This window comes from Dermacentor albipictus, chromosome 2 (genome assembly GCF_038994185.2).
Source record: "Dermacentor albipictus isolate Rhodes 1998 colony chromosome 2, USDA_Dalb.pri_finalv2, whole genome shotgun sequence".
Taxonomy (NCBI): domain Eukaryota; kingdom Metazoa; phylum Arthropoda; class Arachnida; order Ixodida; family Ixodidae; genus Dermacentor; species Dermacentor albipictus.
In genome coordinates this window covers 210,181,959-210,200,049 of record NC_091822.1, presented here as the reverse complement: position 1 = coordinate 210,200,049, position 18,091 = coordinate 210,181,959, and the positions used below count along the sequence as shown (strand labels likewise).

The following is an 18,091-nucleotide window of genomic DNA, read 5'->3' as shown; positions in this document are numbered from 1 at the left end:
CGAATTGCCCTCCTCACCGAGCAAGCACAGGCATACGCGGAGAGATTAAGAAGACAGAACTGGCACGCACTTTGCGACGAACTCTAGGTAACCCTGAGCACCAAGACGACGTGGCAACTCCTGCGCGCCCTTCTCGACAACAGCCCTACGAAGACGCAGCAGCGACAGAACCTCTGTAGGCTCGTGCACAACCACGCCGGATCAGAGGAGAACCTCCTCTGAGAAATTCAGAAGAAGCTGTGCGGCGACCCACCCGTTAATACGACGGCACATGACAAAGTTTACGGTGGGAAACCAAACCTCGACCTTGACCAACCCTTCGCGCATGCTGAACTCTCTGCAGCACTATCGACGCTCACCGGAAACACCAGCCCGGGCAAAGATCGGATCATGAACAAGCATCTTCGGAACCTTCCGCAGCAGGCTACCGCAGCCCTGCTCCAGTACTTCACTGCATGCTGGAAGAGAGGAAAGCTACCGGCTGCATGGAAGCACTCGGAGATTACCATGATCCCCAATCCAAATAAACAGCTCAGCATTGAGAACTTGCGCCCAATTTCTCTTACCTCATGCATAGGGAAACTTTTCGAGCATATGATTCACAACCGGCTAACCTAGTACCTCGAAGACAACGGATATTTTCCAAACACTGTGTTCGGTTTCAGGCAGAACCTGTCAACGCAAGATGTCTTCCTTCTACTCAAGGAAGGCCTCACCGACCACCTGAGTACCAGAAGCAAATCAGCGATTTTAGCCATCGACGTAAAGGGAGCTTTTGACAACGTCAGTCACGAAGCTATCCTCTGCAACCTCGAAGACCTGGGGCTGCGGTTCTCGGACATACGACTATGTCAGGAATTTCCTCATGGGCCGCACGGCCACAGTTGGAATATACAACCTGCGCAGTTACAGCTTCCGACTACCGAGCAAAGGCACCCCACAGGGTTCGGTCATATCGCCGTTGCTCTTCAACGTCGCAATGATCAAACTACCCAGCCTCCTTGACGCGATACCAGACGTAAGACACACTTTCTATGCATATAATATCACGTTATGGGCAAGGGCGTCAAACACTGTAACACAAGAAACACGCCTACAGGAAGCAGTAGATACCATCGAGAGCTACTTGCACAAATGCGGCCTCCCCTGTGCTCCCGAGAAGTCCGAACACCTCGTCCTCAGGTCAAGAACGAGAAGCAGGCCACCCGGCTACAGTGTACTAGAATAGGGGCAGTGTGTTCAGGAAGGGCTCGCCGCTGAGACGCTTCATGTAGATAGCACAAGATGGCGCTATAGGAACATGGGCTGTACGGAACCGATGGCGCAGAGCCTGCGCTGCGCATTATTATTATTGTAATCATTTTCTGCCACAGTCACATAGACGTGCAAATGCTCGGAGGATGTTAAGATACATGCCCGAAACTCACTTGATATAAGAGATGAATTATACGTGCACGCCTAAGCCATCTCAACGACCATTAGATGGGTTTATTAACCTGACAGCAAAGGTTTTGCAGAGACCGATCGTAGTGGCGTAAAGCCATTAAATCTGTTTTGAGCCACGCTAGCACGTGACCAGATATTATTTGGACGGAAAAATAAAACAGATTGATTAACGGGTTTAATATCCGCAGGCAACACTCGTGCTGGAAGTAGCACCGTAGTAAAGGCTTCGAATTGATTTGATGCAATTTGGAGTCCAGGTGCACACATGTTTTTCGCGGTTCTCATTCATAAAAAAAGTGACCGCGACCCAACATCAAGCGCTTAGTTCCTCAGCCGCTGTTGTAGGAGATAATAATAATATTTGGGGTTTTACGTGCCAAAACCACTTTCTGATTATGAGGCACGCCGTAGTGGAGGACTCCGGAAATTTTGACCACCTGGGGTTCTTAAACGTGCACCTAAATCTAAGCACACGGGTGTTTTCGCATTTCGCCCCCATCGAAATGCGGCCGCCGTGGCCGGGATTCGATCCCGCGACCTCGTGCTCAGCAGCCCAACACCATAGCCACTGAGCAACCACGGCGGGTTTTGTAGAAGAGAAGGCAAAACAATATATATATATATATATATATATATATATATATATATATATATATATATATATATATATATATATATATATATATATATATAGCATAGCCCAAAGCCATGGCGATCGACCTTCCCTGCTTGGCATTTAGCCTCGCGATTAGCATTTGTCCCTCGTTCTTTCATTCTGTTTCGCGAATCCCCCCCGCAACGACTACATTTGCACCTACAGTTTATTCGTGAATGTTTTTTTTTATTTACATCATGAAGTGTCCCCAAACGTCGGGCTCATGTGCGAGTATGAGGCACACCGACATCCTATATTTCTATGAAAGGAATCAAACAGGTAAAGACGCCAAGGAAAAGGGATCTATGAAAAACTAGACACAGTATGCGAAAACACAGCAAAACAATGCGAGTACCCAAACAATGGAGACTTACAGCGGAAATAATATGCTTAACTGAATTCCTTAATTCATTTCTTAGTAGTATTAACAAAATTATCTTTTTAAATGCACCACAAGAAGTTGTGCAGTTAGATAAAAAAACAAGAAGTGTCAGCATGCATGTTGCACCAGCCTGCTAAGAACAGTGGCTAACTTTCAAGTGTAATTTGCTTTTTCGTTCTGCTTCTCTTGACGTTAAGACTTTTAACATAAAAGCACACAACTGCTGATGCGAAATCATCAGCATGCAACTTGCAGTGTACGGCATAGGCAAACTTAGCTGTCACTAGAATCATGACATCGACTATATGCCGCGGCTGCGAAGCTCCCTTTCGCTGAAAAAGGTTGTAAATATTCCCTCAAGTTTCTTTACGTTTCGTTTCGTTTCTTTTGTTTAAGTTGCTTCAAAAAGCAACTTGGGGGAATACAGCACGCTTCCCCTATCACAAATTTCGTGAATTTTGAGACTATGCTACTCACACTAAAGTTATGCCAAAGAAGAGAGCGGCAGTCCTCACGTTTGTTGCGAGTAAAAAATTTCTGTGCGATATACCTTGCCATATAATGGATGAGTCGGTCATCGCTCGACCCTTTCCTTCACATAAGCCCAGCGCTCTACCGGAGCACTGTACGTTTAGCCTTTGCTTTACAAGCGTCAGATTTCTAGCTTCAACTAACTCATGAAGTGACGCAACGTCCCCTTCCTTGCCAGAATTATCAGGTAAGTTAAGTGAAGTAACGATACCAAGTCTTCACTGGCCTCTGTGTTCCCTGTTTGCATTGCCTTCGCCAAGTTATGAAAAGACAGGCAATTCACGACAATAAGAAATTGAGACGGCGTTGAGTGATCGTTGTATCTGCACGACATCCTCAAAATACCAAAGTTCTCCAGTTTCGCTTAGTCTAGATGTCAATGAGGTCAATAGATATTTACAACCCTCTACTTCCAAATATTCTAACAGTCAAAGTGCTGCACAATGTCGGACGGAGCCCATCTACCGTCGACTGTCTCGAGAGGCCGCCAAGTCATTTTGCATGTGACTCCTAGCGAGACAGAAACTCGACAAATTTCTTCACAGTGCTACAGGGCAAGCACGCTGCAACTGGCCGCACCGCACGGAGAACGCGTCCGTACAGCCCGTGCGACTGCAGCGCCGCCGCGTACATCCGGGACCTGTCTACGCTCCCGGCTTCAAAGCAGTGCGTGGCGCGCTCCGCCGTCTGAACGCACTGCCCCTATTCTAGTACACTGTAGCCCGGCTACTATGAACCTGATTCTAACGTCACCCTCAATGGAACGCCCATTCCAAAAGTGTAAACCCTACGAGTTCTAGGGCTACACATACACAAAGACGAGTCAGGGGCGGCCACTCTCCCGCCCCTGACCTCTCGGCGTCATCGAGGGCGACCAACATCTACTGCTCGACCGTGAAATTTGCGTCGCAAGAGGGATCGCTCGACTCCACGGAGGGCAAGTGGAAGTTATGCTAACCAACTTCAGCTAGGAGTTCAGGCACATCAACAAGGGCACGACGATCGCGTACATCGAGGAAATTCTGGAAACCAGCCATGCCTTTGTCCTCTCGGATTCAGCCGCATCTACCCCGATGAGCATTGTCCCCGAACCAGAATTCGACGTGAATCCAAGTCTTGCTATGAGTAAGCAGCAACAGATCAGAAGTCTTCTCCGACGATACATAAAAAGACTGCTTTTCGACGTCATCGAAAATTCGACAAACACCAGTTGCAAAGCATCGCATAATAACCGAAGAGAGCGCTCGACCACTCCGCCAGAGCCCTTACCGAGTTTCGAGGCCAGAACGTGAAGTCGACGAAATGCTGCGCGACGACATCATCCAGCCGTCGAAAAGCCCGTGGGCCTCTCCTGTAGTCCTGGTAAAGAAAAAGGACGGAACCCTACGCTTCTGCGTCGATTATCGTCGACTGAACAAGATCACGAAGAAGGATGTGTACCCCCTTCCACGGATAGACGACGCATTGGATCGGCTCTGCAACGCGAAATACTTCTCGTCGATGGACCTCAAGTCTGGCTACTGGCAAATAGAAGTCGACGACAGATCGCGAAAAGACTGCCTTCATCACGCCAGACGGCCTCTACGAGTTCAAGGTCATGCCATTCGGACTGTGCGCGGCGCCTGCAACGTTTCAGCGCGTCATGGACACGGTGTTAGCCGGACTGAAGTGGCAGACGTGCCTTGTTTACCTGGAAGACGTCGTTGGCTTCGCCGGAACTTTCGACGATCACCTTAGGCGGCTTGCGACAGTGTTAGAAGCCATCAAGTCATCAGGGCTCACGCTGAAGCCGGAAAAGTGCCGTTTCGCTTACGGTGAGCTTTTGTTCCTAGGCCACGTGATCAGCAAATCAGGAGTACGCCCCGACCCACAGAAGACAGCTGCCATCGCAAAGTTCCCGCAGACAAGAAAGCAGTGCGCAGATTCCTTGGCATGTGTGCCTACTATAGGTTCTTTGTCAAGGACTTTTCACGCATCGCGGAGCCGCTAGCACATCTAACCAAATGTGATGTCGCGTTCAAGTGGGAAACGCCGCAGGCCAAGGCATTTCAAGAACTCAAACGACCCATGCAGTCGCCGCCGGTACTTGCACACTTCGACGAGGACGCCGATACCGAAATCCACACTGACGCCAGTAGCCTAGGCCTCGGTGCCGTCCTAGTCCAGAGGAAAGAAGGACTTGGAAGGGTGATATCGTATGCTAGCCGGTCGCCGTCAAAAGCGGAAAGCAACTATTCTACGACTGAAAAGGAATGCCTCCCCATCATTGGGGCTACAGCTAAATTCCGCCCTTACCTCTATGGCAGGCCATTCAAAGTCGTCAGTGACCATCACGCATTGTGTTGGCTAGCTAACTTAAAGGACCCTTCAGGACGGCTGGCGCGGTGGAGCCTCAGACTACAAGAATATGACGTCACGGTAGTATACAATTCCGGAAGAAAACACTCCGACGCCGACTGCTTATCGCGCGCCCCCATCGATCCCCCGCCGCAAGACCACGAGGACGACGACGCATTCATCGGGATAAAAAGCGCGGAAGACTTCACTAAACAGCAACGAGCCGACCCGGAGGTAAAAGGCTTCGTAGAGTATTTGGAAGGGAACACCGACGTTGTCCCTAGGGCATTTAAGCGCGCGTTGTCTTCGTTCACGCTACAAAACAACCTGCTCGTGAAGAAGAACTTTTCACCAGTCCGCGCCAGCTACCTTCTTGTTGTACCGTTAGCGCTGCGTCCAGAAATACTGCACGCCCTACACGACGATCCAACCGCTGAGCACCTCGCATTCTCCCGGACGCTGTCGAGAATACAGGAAAGGTATTACTGGCCGCGTCTGACCGCCGACGTCGCCCGTTCCGTCAAGACATGCCCAGACTGTCAACGACGCAAGACACCACCGACAAGGCCAGCAGGATTGCTACAGCCGATCGAACCTCCTCGCCGCCCATTCCAGCAGATTGGGATGGATTTGTTGGGGCCGTTTCCGATATCAACATCCGGGAATAAGTGGATCGTCGTGGCGACGGACTATCTCACCCGTTTTGCTGAAACGAAAGCTCTACCAAAAGGCAGCGCAGCCGAAGTGGCGAAATTTTTCGTGGAGAACATCCTGCTGCGACATGGTGCCCCAAAAGTCCTCATCACCGACAGAGGAACGGCTTTTACAGCAGAGCTCACCCAAGCCATTCTGCAGTACAGCCAGACAAGCCACAGGAGGACAACTGCCTACCATCCGCAGACGAATGGTCTCACGGAGCGCCTGAACAAGACCCTCGCCGACATGCTAGCAATGTACGTCGACGTCGAACACAAGACGTGGGACGCGGTCCTGCCGTACGTAACCTTTGCGTACAACACGGCGTTTCAAGAAACAACACAGATCACGCCGTTTAAGCTGCTTTACGGCAGGAACCCGACGACGACGCTTGACGCCATGCTGCCGCACGTAACTGACGAAGAGAATGTTGACGTCGCTAGCTATCTCCAGCGCGCCGAAGAGGCCCGACAGCTCGCCCGCCTGCGAATCAAGAGCCAGCAGAGGACCGACAGCCGACACTACAACCTCCGACGACGCTTCGTCGAGTACCAACCTGGTGACCGTGTTTGGGTCTGGACCCCGATACGCCGACGAGGACTCAGTGAGAAACTACTCCGACGCTATTTCGGACCTACAAGGTCATCCGACGTATTGGCGCTCTGGGCTATGAGGTCGTGCCAGACGGCATTTCGCATTCACAGCGGCGCCGCGCACGATCTGAAGTGGTCCACGTGGTGCGCCTTAAACCCTTTTACGGACGCTGACGAACTTCGCCATTTTTGTTCTGTTCTTTGCTACGAGTGCTTTTGTTTATTACCTTCGTTTGTTTGTAGCATCGGGTCGATGCTTTTTAAGAGGGGGGTATTGACACGTGTACTTATCTTTATCGGGCGACCACGTTTTCCACCACACAAATCCCCACAAATTCTGACCACAAGAAGAGAAGAAGAAGTATTTTAATGATTGGAAAATGTAGAGAGGTCGGCCGGATAATGGAGCATCTGGCCTGCTACTCTACGTAAGGGAGGGGGAAGAGGGGAAGAAAAGGGGTCACAATGATGGATGATAATGGGAGGAACGAGGTGAATGACACATCACAGGCGTGAGTCCAGGCCCGTGTCACCTAGGAAACGTGAAAGTGCACGCATTGTCTCTGTCGTCTGCCAACTCTGTGGCCACGCGCCTAGCAAGAGGTCCTCCGACAGTGGTCCATTGTGGAAATGTCTCAATGTATCTGCCAATGTCAGTCTTTCTCGCGCATACTCGGGGCACACCACGAGCACATGTTCTATAGTCTCTACAGCGCCACACACTGAACAGTCCGGGGAGTCTGTCCGTCCAATAATGTGCAAATATTTGCGCGTGAAGGCGACGCCTAATCGCAGTCTGTGTATCAGGCATGTATGAGGGCGTGGAATTCCACGCAGAATAGGAAATTTCATATCGGGATCCAGGCTTTTAAGGCGGACGTGACGAGCGTCTGGCTGGGCCCAGTATGTTCTCGTCGCACTCCTCATTAATTCCGACAGGAGGCATGTGATGTCCGGTCTGGAGAATGGCACTACAGTTCGCATGCCATTGCTGAGGGCGCGCCTTGCTGCAGCATCGGCCATCTCATTACCGTTGAGCCCACAGTGTCCCGGGATCCATTGGAACACTATGCGGTGGTGTTTTTCCTGAGCGTATGAAAGTAGCTCGGTGATCTGCAGGGCCAGAACCTGATATGCGGTGCGGCGCAGGAAGCATCCCAAAATTTGCAGCGCGGGTTTTGAGTCCGTGAAAATGCACCACTCTTGAGGTCTTTCCCCGCAGATGTGGCGAATCGCTTCTCGAATAGCCACAAGCTCTGCAGCGGTTGATGTTGAATTATGGTCTAGTATGAAACCTCGAGTCATCGGTTGGGCTGGTATCACCACAGCTGCTGTCGATGCCTTAGGTGACACGGAGCCGTCTGTGTACACATGAACATATGTCTGGTATTCTGACCAGATGTACGCGAGAGCAAGTTGTTGTAGTCCACTGATGGGAACCAATGATTTCTTTAGTATGCCGGGGACATGTACGCATACGGAAGGTTGAACCATCACCCATGGTGGTTTGACGGGGTGGTATGGAAGGGCATAGCCTGATGTTATGTGGGGTAGATGGCAACGGAGTGCACTTGTGAAACTGCTGTCCGGTCGCTCATGTAGAACCGACGTCAATGGATGACAATGGTGTCGCGTCAATAAGCGTAAATACACACGAAGTGGTTCGTGGGACAGGTACATCGGTAATGGGCATACGTGAGCTTCCTCAATTGCGCCTTTGTTGGAGGCACGCCGTGGCAACCCGAGGCATATTTTGAGTGCCTGCGCTTGGACGCTCTCTAATGTCCGTAAGCAGGAAGTGCTCAAGTTTGAGAGTATCGGAAGGCTGTATGGAATGTAGCCCACGAAAAGAGACTGATAGAGTCTTAGTAATGAGCCTTCCGTGGGGCCCCATTTCATGCCTGTTGCGAAGCGAAGAACATGGCAAAACAGATTAAGTTTTTGCTTCAACATATTAACATGCCTCGTCCATGACAAATCGCGGTCGATGATAATGCTCAAGAATCTGTGGTGGGAGACATAAGGTATCATGACACCGTTAATGGAGATCGGGTAGCGGCAGACGGATTTGCGCGTGAATGCAACCACAGCACATTTTTCGGCAGCTAAGCGCAAACCCTGACGCCGTATGTATCGTGAAGTAGATGACACAGCCCGTTGTAATTTCGCACGTAGTTGTGGGCGTGTTGTACCAGAAGCCCAGATGCAGATGTCATCTGCATATGCACTGATGTGGATGTGAGGTGGAAGCTCGCTCACCAGGCCAATGTTGGGCTGAGAACTCCTCCCTGAGGAACTCCACGGCATACCTGATGACGGTTAGTGTCTCCGTCAGGCGTGGACATGTAAACGAAACGGCCGCTGAGGTAGCTCACAATCCACAGGTAGAGCCGGCCGCCAATACCCAAGTCATCTAGGGCATCGAGAATGGCTTCATGAAGGATGTTGTCGTAGGCCCCTTTGATATCTAAGAAAACAGCGGCGACGAGTCGGCGTTGACGTTTTTCATGTTCCACTGTCGTAACGAGGTCAATGACGCTGTCAATTGAAGAACGACCCCGCCGAAAACCGGTCATCATGTTCGGATAGAGATCATTTCTTTCCAGAAACCATTCGAGCCTCGCCAGGACCATTCGTTCCATAACCTTGCCAACACAGCTGGCTAATGCAACTGGGCGGTATGAGGTAAGCTCATAAGGAGTCTTTCCAGGCTTCAAGAGAGCAACCAGGCGGCTTATCTTCCACTGCTGCGGAACAATACCGGAGACCCATGTGTCGTTGTAATAATTGAGCAGTGCAGTGCGACCAGCCCTGCCAAGGTGAGACAGAGACGAGTACGAGATCCCGTCAGGGCCAGGAGCAGATGAATGCCGACACGACGCAAGAGCAGCCTCTAATTCGGGCATCGTAAAGAGCAAGTCGTAGTGGTCACTTGAGGAAGGTGGCGCAAAAACTTCGAATTGACCACAAATTCTGAATTATCAATCGGCCCACTCCAAGCTCGTAAAAAGAGCTATAGCAAAAAACCGCATCCGCTCTGCTCTAGACAAGTCATGCGAACATCCAGCTAGACGCCCAGCTAAGGCGTCTGGAGAAGGCTGGGTTCCCCGGAGAAATCGTGGCCTCGGTGGTAGAGAGCCAGATTCGCGAGGCAAAGGCTGGTGGGAGGCGCAGGCTGAAAAAAGACGCACGCCCGCAAAAGCGCCCTGTCGTAGTGCCCTATTGGCACCAGGTGTCTCACCGCCTCAAGAAGGTTGGCGACAGGTGCGGGGTGCGTGTTGTGGTTGCAGCACCGGAAAAGCTGGGACGAATGTGTCGCCTTGTAAACGAATCCCAGAAGAAGCCAGCCTGAAAAATAAAGCACACCAAAGCCCTCGTTGAATGTGACGTCGGCGTTGTGTACAGTATTTCCCTCGCCTGTGGGAAATGCTATATTGGCCAAACCGGGCGCTGTCTGAATGAACGCTTGCTAGAGCATCACAGGAATGCTACATCACTGAGTGGCGCTGATCATTTAGCCGACCACATACGCCGTTGCTCGCACAAGCCAGCATGCAAGGCGTTTTTTGAACGAACACACGTGTTGCGCAAATATAGCGATCAGAAACACCGGGAAATATTTGAAGCGTGTTGTATATCCAATGAAAACGAGAACTGTGTCAGTGCTCCTTCTGTTGCACTCGGGACAAAAGAAATTGATTATCTCAGGGCAAACGGGTGTGTCGAATCAGCTAGGCAGGGCGGGATATGAACAAGATTGTACTGAGTGACGTAAATAGAAAAGAAAAAGAGGGAAAAGTTTCTCTTTTTATTTTTGTTTTGACACCTCTGATGACCTTTGCCTAGACCAAGGAAATATTTTTGAGTGGTCCTGCGCAGTAGCTGTCCCCCACACCCTCCCCCTGTGTACATAAAGCCCTGTTTCCAATGAATAAAACTCAGTTGAAGTCCGGCGTTCGTGTTGTCTTTCTCGCCTCGTCCTTGTTCAATTGTGCGCTGGAACTATGTTTCACAATGCTGACCACGTTTCGCCGCTTAACAACTGTAATCGCACAGCGAGGGACGCGCCTGCATGTATCCGACGTTTCTGGAAAGATATCGATGCTTCTACCCGGCTGTCTGTTGTCGCCGAACCTTGTGTTATCTGATTTCATCGCGTAACGCGAATGGTGTAGAACTTTGTGGAAGGCACGCGGGTCCGAACGATTAGTCTGGAACATTCGACGACTCCTCTATAAAAGCCGACGCGCTTGACCCGCTGATCAGATTTTACGACGATCGCCGACTGTGTTCGCCGCTCTCGTTGTGCTTTAAGTGTAGCCTGTTTTGTGGGCACAGGTTCGCCCAATAAAAGCTAGTTTTTGCCTTTCACAGTATTGGTGCTGTGTTCTTTGACGTCATGACCACGTGACAATAGCATATAACGCCCCCTTCTCTGCGTCTGATAATATTTTCACAGCCCTTGGTCTTCCATGCTTTCGAAAACTCTTTCTACAGACTGTAGTGGTACAACATTTCTGGGACAACAATTTCAAAACACGTCATATAGCCTCCCGAAGCCTGCGTAGTTCCATTGGTTTTAAGGTGCCGCGCTCCTCAACAAGGCATGGGGAAGCCAGGCGCTGTGTTTATGTTCCCCAAATTTTTAATGACTTACCAGAGGAAACGTTTTCCGCAACATCAAAAAAAAGTGCTAGAAATCATGGTTCACTCATTCTAACACGGTTCCTATATGCCTGAAAAATGTTCATGATCAGGCACCAATTGTTTAAATACTGTTCCTTGCTCTTTATTTTTCATTTCTTGTTGATGTTACTTTTCCTAACTTTTTGCACCCTGGTCGCTATTGATTCATGTTAGTATTGTGTTGATATATTGTGTTTATATTATGCTCATATTTTATGTTTTACTGCACGTCCGTCTGCCGACTTTGCCGGGCCAAGTCCCTCAAGCCAATATAGAGGCTTTGACAGGCCCGTTTCATTGCCCTGTATACGTTATGTGCAATAAAAGATTTATTATTATTATTATTATTATTATTATTATTATTATTATTATTATTATTATTATTATTATTATTATTATTATTATTATTCAGTCGGTGGCGATTCGTACGGCCCAACACTAATGCTCTGTATTTTATCAGGTTTGCAAACATCGACCAGTCTTGGATACTGAAAAGATTTTGCGCCAAAAAACACAACACACACAAGAAAGACGACAACACCACGGGCGGCGTGCCTGGTTACGCCCACTACAGGGCAAAGGCCTCTCCCATACTCCTCCAACAACCCCGGTCATGTACTAATTGTGGCTATGCCGTGCCTGCAAACTTCTTAATCTCATCTGCCCACCTAACTTTCTGCCGCCCCCTGCTACGGTTCCCTTCCCTTGGGATCCAGTCCGTAACCCTTAATGACCATCGGTTATCTTCCCTCCTCATTACATGTCCTGCCCATGACCATTTCTTTTTCTTGATTTCAACTAAGATGTAATTAACTCGCGTTTGTTCCCTCACCCAATCTGCTCTTTTCTTATCTCTTAAGGTTACACCTATCATTCTTCTTTCCATAGCTCGTTGCGTCGTCCTCAATTTGAGTAGAACCCTTTTCGTAAGCCTCCAGGTTTCTGCCCCATAGGTGAGTACTGGTAAGACACAGCTATTATATACTTTTCTCTTGAGGGATAATGGCAACCTGCTATTCATGATCTGAGAATGCCTGCCAAATGCACCCCAGCCCATTCTTATTAATCTGATTATTTCCGGCTCATGATCCGGATCCGCCGTCCCTACCTGCCCTAAGCAGATGTATTCTCTTACGACTTCCAGTGCCTCGCTGCCTATTGTAAATTGCTGTTCTCTTCCGAGACTGTTAAGCATTACTTTAGTTTTCTGCAGATTAATTTTTAGACCCACTCTACTGCTTTGCCTCTCCAGGTCAGTGAGCATGCATTGCAATTGGTCCCCTGAGTTACTAAGCAAGGCAATATCATCAGCGAATCGCAAGTTACTAAGGTATTCTCCATTAACTTTTATCCCCAATGCTTCCCAATCCAGGTCTCTGAATACCTCCTGTAAACACTGTATCGTGTTTGAAGTAATGGACCGAGGCGACTTGTTGCTGAACAAAGAATGACCAACTGGTCGTTTATTCATACGCTTATGTACTTGCGTAGGCACCGAGGAAAGGAGAGCCAGGGAAAGAAGTGGCAAACGATATCGGCGCACATGCGCGATAGCCCATTCTGATACAAACACGCTGTGAATAGCATTGGAGATTTCGTATCTCCCTGCCTGACGCCTTTCTTTATTGGGATTTTGTTGCTTTCTTTATGGAGGACTACGGTGGCTGTGGAGCCGCTATAGATATCTTTCAGTATTTTTACATACGCCTCGTCTACACCCTGATTCTGTAATGCCCCCATGATTGCTGAGGTTTCGACAGAATCAAACGCTTTCTCGTAATCAATGAAGGCTATATATAAGGGTTGGTTATATTCCGCACATTTCTCTATCACCTGATTGATAGAGTGAATATGGTCTATTGTTGAGCAGCCTTTACGGAATCCTGTCTGGTCCTTTGCTTGACAGAAGTCGAAGGTGTTCCTGATTCTATTTGCGATTACCTTAGTAAATACTCTGTAGGCAACGGACAGTAAGCAGATTTTTCAAGTCTTTGGCGTCCCCTTTCTTATGGATTAGGATTATGTTAGAGTTCTTTCCAGATTCCGGTACGCTCGAGGTCATGAGGCATTGCGTATACAGGGTAGCCAGTTTCTCTAGAACAATTTGTCCACCATCCTTCAACAAATCTGCTGTTATCTGATCCTCCCCAGCTGCCTTCCCCCTTTGCATATCTCCCAAGGCTTTCTTTACTTCTTCCGGCGTTACCTTTGGGATTTCGAATTCCTCTAGACTACTTTCTCTTCCATTATCGTCATGGGTGCCACTGGTACTGTATAAATCTCTATAGAACTCCTCAGCCACTTGAACTACCTTATCCATATTTGTAATGATATTGCCGGCTTTGTCTCTTAACGCATACATCTGATTCTTGGCAATTCCTAGTTTCTTCTTCACTGTTTTTAGGCTTCACTAGCTTTTAGACTTATTTCATTCAAAAGATTTCAATTTTGTCTGACCGACAATTTGGTTTCTTGCAAGGCCGGGGTACAATTCCGCTCCTGGAAGAATTTGCAGATTATTTGTATTCTGCTTTATAACACAATCTTTATAACACAATCATTTTAGCTGTGCTTTGCTTCTCGACGTATCCAAAGCCTTTGATTCAGTTTGCCATGACATATTACTTTGCAAATTATATCTTACTGGTTTTAGGGTGGCCTTCTATATTCTACTTCAAAACTATCTCACCGACAGGCTACAAATGGTTGGTATAGGTACCAAATATTATAGCAGCAAATTATTGCTTGGTGCTGGTGTCCTTCAAGGGTCAATTTTATCGCCTCTTCTCTTTAACATATTTGTGAACGATTTCATTTTAGTAATTCCAAATGGTAAAGTATCAGTATGCGGACGATATCGTCGTTCTAACAAAGCATGTTAATTACAAAAAGGCGGTTGGATATCTGCAGCAAACGGTCCATGAAGCTATTGTCTGGCTTTTTAAAGACAAACTTACTGTCAATCAAAAAAGGACAAAAATTAAGTGCTTTAAAAATCCCCTGAAGATTGGAACCACGGTCACTCCAGTGTACCTTCATACGCAAGACTGCTTTTCCTGTAAGTGTGCTCATGTCGAAAATACAAACTCAATTAGGTATCTCGTCATTTATTTCGATAGTGACTTGTCGTGGCATAATCATGGGGCGCATGTATGCTCCAAACTATGATCTGTTGCATGTTTACTCTTTAACATTAAAAGTTTGGTGCCGTTTCAGACTAAAAAATGATAGTACATTCCCTTGCATACAGCACCTTAAGGTATGGTACAACGGTTTTCGCTTTCCGCTCCCAACGGTGGCAGGACAGATTTGATAACCTCTTAAAAAATACATTAAAAACTGTGGCGTATAATCGCGTAACACCATCAAACAAAGATATTTTTCATGATATCGGTTTCCCACCCTTTCAATCTTTATTCATTTCTACGGTTGCGCTGCGCCATTTCTGGACTCATTATTTCACGCATCCGTACGCCTCCCCGCGACCGCTGCGCACAGAAATGTGCTTCGTTGTACCGCGCGTATCTACTAGATACGGAGCAGCAAGACGCTGCATGTGTTTTCCCAGGATATTTATTAATTTGTCAGACGACTATTTTTCTGTGGACTCCCGGTCTAAATTGAAGGGTCTATTGCACATGTTGTAACACAGACGTATGTACTACATATTTTCATTTTGTTGGTGGCAGTTTCATTGTGATTACTCTTTGCTTTTCTTTCGATGCCTTGGAAACATGATCTACGTTTATGACTCTCATTGATTTCCCTTTTCTTTGTTGGTTTTAAATTTGTGCTTGTATACTGCAACCACATCGCTTAGCTGACGATGCCGGGCCAAGTCACGCAAGTCACCACTGGCTTAGATGGGCCCGTTTTGCTGTACTCATTTTCTTGCGTGCTTAATAAAGATTCTTATTATTATTATTATTATACGGGCATCAGTCCGCTCAATTTCTGTGGCGCCTGGAGTGAACGTTGAAAATCGATGATGAACATCTCAAATAAAGTGCGATATTCAAAAGAAAAGTTAATGGGATAAATTACGACTGCCCAGAAATTAGCCATAAAAATAGCTGCCACAAGGTCCTAATATAATCTTAAGAAATAAATTTTTCTTAATTAGTGTCCTGAACCTTAACTTATTCGCCCAGCAAAGTATGCCTCTTTGTTTTACAACTCCTTTGCAAAAGCATCGCGTTCACTACGCTCATGATATTGTTCGAAGTGAGTGAGTGAGTGAGTGAGTGAGTGAGTGAGTGAGTGAGTGAGTGAGTGAGTGAGTGAGTGAGTGAGTGAGTGTGCATGCATGCTTGCATGCGTGCGTGCGTGCGTGCGACGGAGAGAGAGAGAGAGATGCAGCGCGTCTCTCTCTGAAGTCTGCGCGTGGCAGAGTTCGTTGGACAATATATAAACGAATGCCGAGTGGAAAGCTCAACGTCATCGATCCACGCCCAGCGGACGCTCACCAGTGGACAGCCTGCGAGAGGGCGTCAGTACCGCGTTTGGTGATTCAGAAAAGAGGCGTCCTATCGTGATGTGTCGTCGGCCCCGTGCAGCAAATAGGCAAGCAGAAGGAAGAGTCGTGCAGATGCTAGGATGGCAACCACCAGCTGAGAGCCATTGGCTGCAGCTGACAGCACACATCTCGCTTGTGCTGGGTTGTTTGTTTTTATTTCTCATAGCAATGTGCTGCCAGCTGCAGGCACTTAGAAACGGGATCCGTGCATGAAGTATGACCAAGGGGCACGCCCCACAGTTATGCTTCAAAGTAGTGCTAACTATTTTTGCTCGTTCGTGAAGTAAGGTCCTACGTTTTGTTGTATCTCCGCCTTCGACATGGTCTCAAACAAAGCTTTGTTCATTCGGGCATCCGGTGGGCCGTGGTACACAGCATGCTCTGTCTGTGCCATTCGCAGTTGCAGTTTTTATTGATAATATTGTGATATCAGAATACCGCAACGAGCGTACGACAAACAGCACAATTCTGTACAGCCGTTTCCGAGAAGTAGTGGGCTTGCTCAGGCCCAAACTAGTACAATTCGTTGTAGTACACTGCAAGCAAATCTAGACCTTCATGACACGGGCATTCTCTCTCCTTGCCATTTATTTACATGTACCAGGACAGTATACGGAATGTATTTGAAATTATAATGATACTCTATGTGTCGGCGACAGAAACCATAAGATATATTCTTAAGAAATCGATATCAAGTCTTGTGCGATTTTTTGGCCGTAAGTACTACCTTATATCTGAGCACCGCACGAATTGCTGCAGGAAGTACACGCCTCCAAATCTAGTAACGACTATCACTGGTAATAATTGGCTACTTTGAGTAAAGGTAAAATGAGCCCTAACTAAAGAGCCCAGATAATGGCGTTCATTTCATACATGCTGCTTTGAACGCATTGGAGGAGGTTGCCTTCTTTGCATGTACTGACCGGATACAACAATGATGCCGAAAGTTTTCTTCAGCTACATGAGGCGCTTTCATGTATATTCAAGCAGTTTTCGAGGATCCAACTGAATCTTTCATGCGAAGGTGACCTTTCTATATCCCCCTCCCCCAGAGAAACGTGCACATCTGAATAGCAGCCAATCGAGTGGCCCTTGTTGTTCGCAGCCAAGTAAACGAAAACTGGCTCGCGCGCGTACCGCTTCGCTGGCTCGAAAAGCAGACAACGAGTCCCTGGGTTCCTCACCCACGGGTTCCCTGAAATGTGGAGCGGGGTCCCGAATGACGGCCATGTCAGTCGTGGGAGAGAGGGCGGCGGGAGGCCGAACAGCCAAAGGGCGGACCGCAGTTGGCCGGGACAAACGGCCGCAGGCAATCCCTGCGGCGTCGGCAAGCAAACAGCGTCATGCGCAGACGCCTTTCACGGCCGAGACAGCGAGCGCCGCTCTGGTTGGCTTGAATAAACGCGGACCGAGATCAACTTGTCAGTTCTGATCCAGCTGCAATATTTGCGTGTTGTAGTGTATAACGACCAATGCGTGTCCGTAAAAGATGCTGCGTGGGGTACTTCATTGCATAAGTTTTTCTGCGTCGACGGGGCCATAAAGGCTCCCACTTTTTCGTAATATTCATTCAACATAATTCACAATTCATAGAATTAGAATGACTATTTGAAAGGCAGCGATGCATATTGTATTCTATCGTGGCCCCGTGACATTGTTTTCACAAGCAACCGACGAAGACTTCAGTATACATTGGTAAGCGCTGGTGGAGTTCGTGGGCAACATCGTGGAGGGCCTCACAGGCATGCATTTTGTCGCATGGTGCATGTAATAAGCGGGCTATGTAGGTGCGAACAATAGGTTACGCGAGCTCGCATCAGACTTGTACGCAGCGAGCTACATGCAATAAATGATTTGTAATCAATCACGTTGCTTGGTAATATTGTAGCTTATCTATTACTTTGCTTCAACGCTCACTGTAATTCAATTACATCTTTCAGTAAACAATTTCATGTAACCAAGTACATTTTTTGACGAAACGGGCTAACAGATGCCGCAGCCTCCTGTACTTCAATTTCGCGGGAACTTTTTATTTATTTATCAATACCGTAAGCTTTGAGAGGCTCATACAGGAGTGGACATACAAACAGTACAGGCGCTTTGTTATACAGGGGGTTTGCAGCAAACTCAAACAAAAAAGCAATGGTTACAATCGACGCGCCAGGTCAGCAATAAGTAAATACAAGGAAACAAAAACAACCTATACAGTGCGTACGCCGTGTAAAGTGTAAGAAGCAGTTAATACAGGA

General features: G+C 47.9%; 1 protein-coding gene across 3 annotated transcripts in view; it reads right to left on the bottom strand.

Moving 5' to 3' along the window:
- The window catches only part of LOC135896741 (acidic phospholipase A2 PA4-like), a 307,060-nt gene that overhangs the window by 133,321 nt on the left and 155,648 nt on the right, over positions 1–18,091 (bottom strand). The gene's annotated exons all lie outside the window — the stretch shown is intronic.